Source organism: Ipomoea nil, unplaced genomic scaffold (assembly GCF_001879475.1).
Source record: "Ipomoea nil cultivar Tokyo-kokei standard unplaced genomic scaffold, Asagao_1.1 scaffold3195, whole genome shotgun sequence".
Taxonomy (NCBI): domain Eukaryota; kingdom Viridiplantae; phylum Streptophyta; class Magnoliopsida; order Solanales; family Convolvulaceae; genus Ipomoea; species Ipomoea nil.
Window position 1 is genome coordinate 5056768 of NW_017619623.1, and position 5635 is coordinate 5062402.

Below are 5635 nucleotides of genomic sequence, written 5' to 3' on the forward strand. Positions count from 1 at the left end.
AAGTAAACTAGTATACTTGATATAACCAATTTGCTTATGTGTTGTCTTTGAGAACCAAGATAATCATTGTATAAAATAGGTTAAGAATGCCACCACAAAGAACAGAACCCAAGACCTTTAACATAACAAACAAAGCTAAATCCACCAAGCCACACCAACTCTTGTATGCTAAAGTGTTACACCTTATCTTTTAACTATTATACCCTGAGTGTTAACAAGAATAAAAATGTAATTAAAATTTTTTGTCCAAATATATTGCATAAAAATTTAACAAAGAAAGAATACAATTCAAAAGTTATTTAATAATTCTATTTTCGTTCATATTTAAATATAAAATTATTCACCAAAATTTCAAAGTCAATTCATTAAAGTTTTATTTTCAATTATATTACAATTAAGACCAATCTATGAATTCAAAAAAAATAAAAATAAAAATATCAAGTATAAAAAACAATAGATTATATCTATAATATTTTTTTAAAAAAAATTGGGCACCCAAAATTGAGACACGTGGAGAATGAATATGAAAGAGTAGTTGATCGATGCCGTACAGTTAGCTATCGCAAATTATGTCGTACAGTGATCAAAGTCCACTAACGGTACCGTTACCGTGTCCACACTACATTGTGGACACGGGTCCATAGCATAACGATTGGTTAGCTATATCCCATTTCTTTTGCCATGATCTCTTTGTAATATAATTGGGCCGCGAGTTGTCGGTAATAAACCTCGGGGTACTAAAAGGCAAATTATGCTGTGCAACCATGTGCACCATGCATGGTACACACTCTTCTATGTTCATAATAGCTGAACTATATATTCATAAATTTTGAATTGAAATTCATATTCATAATGATTGAACTCTGATCTATATTCACAATTACAGAACTTTATGTTCATAATTTGCGTTGTTCATATTCCCAATTATGAATCTATACAATTGTATTTAAATTAGAAATATACTGTATAGAAATTATGAATCTACATTAAAGAAATCTATGAATCTCGTGTTATGTACCTATATACCCGGTACTATTTTAATCGCAAATTATGCCTCGGATCTGTGTCCACAATGCATTGTGGACACGAATCCAAAACGTACGACGTCGTTTTCAGGGAACTTTGATTTTGTCTCGCCGGTAACGGCGTTATTCGTTTGTGGGATTATGAATGTACAATTATGACTTTATGAATGTACAGTTATGGAATTATATATGAATGTACAAATATGGAATTATGAATGTACAGTTATGGAATTATGAACACAGAGCTCTGACATTATGAACTTACAATTATGAACATATAGTGATAAAATTATGAACATAGAGCTATAAAATTGTGAATATATAGAGCTTCGAAAATTATGACTTTACAGTTATTGAATTATGAATGTACAGTTACGGATTATGTATGCTCCTATAATAAGCAGTCTGAATTTTATTTTTTATTTTTTAAAAAAAAGTGGAAGATAACGGTGCCACTAACGGTACCGTTACTGTGTCCACACTGTTGACTGGACACGGGTCCAGGACATAACAATTGTATTTTAATTGACCAGATCTAACGACCAGGATAATAAAACTAATATTTTCTTACCAAATTTTCCTCTAAAACAAAATTTCCCTCTAAGACAAAATTGGTAACCAAAATTTTCTCTTCCCTCTAAGACATCATTGGCAAGTTTGTGGACGAAATTCAATTTCATTGACTAAGACAAAATTTTGCTTTTAGACATCACCGAACCAACTCCGCTGACCCGCCATTGTCGTCGATCAGTGAGCTTCAATTCCCTCTCCACGGACCGCCACTCTCGTTAGTTTAGGTTCCTCTCCACAGTCAGAGTGCTCTCCGCCGACCGCCACTAGCCATCTCCGCAGTCAGAGTGGTCGCCGCCCACCGCCGTTCTCCTCAGACGCCGCCGCCGCATCCGACCTCCAACGCTGTCGCCTCGTCCAACCTCTGCCGCCATCGCCGCCTCCATCCTCTGTCGCCGTTGGTCCAACCGCCGCCACCGTGGTTAGCTTTCAAATTCATCCAAAAACTTTAAGGTTAGCTTTCAAATTATCCAAAAAATTAATAAGTTGTCAAATTCATCCAAAAATTATCTGATTGTATCAATGTGTGTGTTTATGCTAAACAATTTTGGATTTAAGCTAGGGTTAGGGAATTAGGGTTTGAATTTCTGCAAATTTTCTATGAAGAACAGATATGTAAAACAATTTGTTGGTTGTTGTAAGTAATGGGGGTGGCAACCTATATACATGTATGTGCAAGATTGTACGTAATTTTTTATTATTTATTTTTGTCTGAGGGAATTTAAGCATTACATATCTCCATGAATGCTGTGATTATTTCCAGTGACTTGAATAATTTAAACAGAGATACAGAGAGAAAAAAAATTTCCCTTTTTAGTATACTTTCTTTTATGCATTTTAGTTTTCTTGAGCTCTTAGTTAGGAATTTCACACATTGAACTCTGAAGTCTGAACTGAGCTGTTCTTTGTACTTAAAATTTCTTGAATTTTGTGGGTATATATTACTGAGAAGTGAGAATTTATTAAATGATTTCTTCTGATATATAAGCTATTATTGTATGAACAAGAGGTAAGGTATTCAGAGCTGCAAAAGTCAAAACCCTAGAGGAAACCTTAAATTACTTTGGCTGGTGTGTTATTACTGTTTAAACTTTGGACTGTAAAAAATGTGGAATGTTGTAGAGAAAGAGAGAATCTTTTTTCATTGGTATTCTTCTATGCTCTTTTCAAAGCATTGGGTGTCTTTCTCATAAGTTCCTCTTTCTATGTTGAAACCGACTAATTGGCCACCAAGTTTCTCTCAAGATGTGGTACAGCTCATGTGCCTTCTCTTCTAATTATTGGTATATAAAATGCAGTCACAACATTGTTTAATAGGGGTGAGTGGACTCATGGAATCTGGGGCATGCACTTGCAGGGTAGTTCTGTCTTTTTCATAAAGTTAGAGGTTTACATTCTAACACATAAAGTAATTTAAGCTTAATTAATCTTATATATGCAGCACTATATATGTCTTTCCATTATTTTTGCCACATTATATTAATGATTTTGTAGTTGTAGTGTTTATATTATTTGTCTTGTTACTTGAATATTTTTAAGCAAATGGAAAATAGATGGTTTAATGGTCAACTAGGGATGCAACTTGACAATCAGCAGCATGACAATGAGGTATGTGTACACACTTCTCTTGGTTTGTCAAACTTTTTTTTTATTTATTTGGCATTTTATTTTGAGAGATAACACTGTATTTCTGTTTGTTTTTCTGTACTTAACAAAATATTAGATAAATACGGAGTATAAAATTATTGTCTGTATGTTTTTTGGTGCTGGTGAAACTGTCTGCACTCTAAAATGTGTCATGCTTGAACTCAACAGATATATTATGGTTAGGCAACCTCATATATTAAACCTTTGCAGTGATCTGTGTATGTTTACGTTGCCTATACAGAGATCTGTTCTAGTTTTTGACTTTACATTGCATTACTCTTTGGCCTGATCTGTTTTTGAGTATTTCTTATTTTCATTTTCTGTTGAGTGTTTTTAGTACATGAAAACACTGCATACTCCCTCCCAACCTGACTTTGTTTCTGCAAGAATGAACTGTTTGCATTGAATTCTATCAATTCTGGAAGGCTAACCATGCAATGTTTCATCAGTGCGGACTGAAAAATATGAAATTCAGTTTTCTGCTAACCATTGTATCTATAATTGTTTCCCCCTCTTTCCTGACTTCTAATTGTTGGTCTAAAATTGAAATATGGTTCCAACTTGGGATTTTGGAGTGAGATGCAGAAATTCCATTACCCAGTATAATTCCTACTAAATTGCACACAAAACTTGTGTGCATTGGTCCTTTTTTTTTTTTGTTTTTGTGGTCTCATTTTGGTATATCAGTGGGCATGAGATTTGACCTGAGCCAAATGTCTAGAAAAGGAAGTTTCGCCAACAATGTTAAAACTCAAAGCTCTGTATTTGGATGCTATTGTTAACAACCTAATAGTTGAGCAAACTTTTACCAGAGGATAATATTTGTTTACAACTTAGCATTAGTTTCAAATTTCAAAATGCCATTTGTGCATGATTTTCTTGATTTCTTGTCCACTTTGCATCTAACTCTTATGGATGAGGAGAACCATATTTGGTAATGCTTTTGTCTCTTTCTTAATTCTTTACAATCTGTTTGTTTCAAGGCATCACCGAGCTAATAAAGTCCGGGATACGAGATGCAAAATTAGGGCTTGGAAAGCAAGATGAAGATGATTATTTTACATAAGAAGAAAACATCCAGCGAAAAAATCTTGATATTGAGTTTGAGGAGACTGAAGAACTTGCAAAGAAACGGGAGGTATGGATTTACATCTTTAAGGGTAACTATGTTGCATGGTAGAAAATCCGAGTTTGATACTTTACTTTTTCTGATACATACATCTAATAACAGAAGGGAGCACATAGTATTTTCTATAATGTATTGGTCACTTGGTATTTCTCATGAGTGCTCAATTTTCTCTCCACCAACAGCTACAAGAACAATTTTGAACATTTGGAACTCCTTAAGTTTTTGGCAGATTGTTTTGAAGGCAACTGATTTTGGCCTCTCTGTGTTCATTGAGCAAGGTAAATTGCTCTCAATGATTATTGTTTGTTATTTCTTATAATAATATTTTGCATGTTTTTTAAGTATCTGTTAATTTTGTTGTTGTTGTCATGGTCTTGTCAAAAATCATATAATTATTTTACAAATTTATTATATCTATACTAATTTATTTACTCACTATTTACATGTAGTTCCAACAAGTTGATTATGACAAAGTGGTTATTGATCTGGTGCGTTCAGAATGGGCTGATATTCTATCAAGTTATATAGAGTAGGTATGATTTGACGTTGTGATCATTTAGACTTGGTGTGTGGATCGGAATTTTTTTTTTTTGTAGTATTATGACTTGGATGATGATTTGATTAGAATTGGTCATGTTCAGTGTTTTGACTTGTTATTATGAACCTTGCTTAGCTTGTGCAATGTAACTGCACTTGGCCATGGTGAATGGATAAATGCTTCTATTTTTTTTTATATGATTAAAATTTAAGCAGGTTAAAAACGAGTTGAGACAACGGTTAAACGTTGTCTATTTTACAATAGACAACAGTTTGAAACTGTTGTCTTTTCTACAAAAGACAACAGTTTATGGGTGCGACTTTTAACAACAGCGATTTCAACAACACACAATAGACAACATTTTATAACTGTTGTCTTTTAAAGAAAAAGACAACAGTTAAAAACCGTTGTCTATGTGCATCACTTTTAACAACACCAGTTTCAACAACATTGAATTAACAACGGGTCAAAAACCGTTGTCTTTGAAAGAAACGACAACGGTTTAAAACCGTTGTCTATGTTCGTGACATACAACAACACCGGTTTCAACAACACTTAATAGACAACGGTTAAAAAACCGTTGTCGTTTCTAGAAAAGACAACGGTTATTAACCGTTGTCTATGTGCGTGACATACAACAACACCGGCTTCAACAACACTTAATAGACAACGGTTAAAAAACCGTTGTTGTTTCTAGAAAAGACAACGGTTATTAACCGTTGTCTA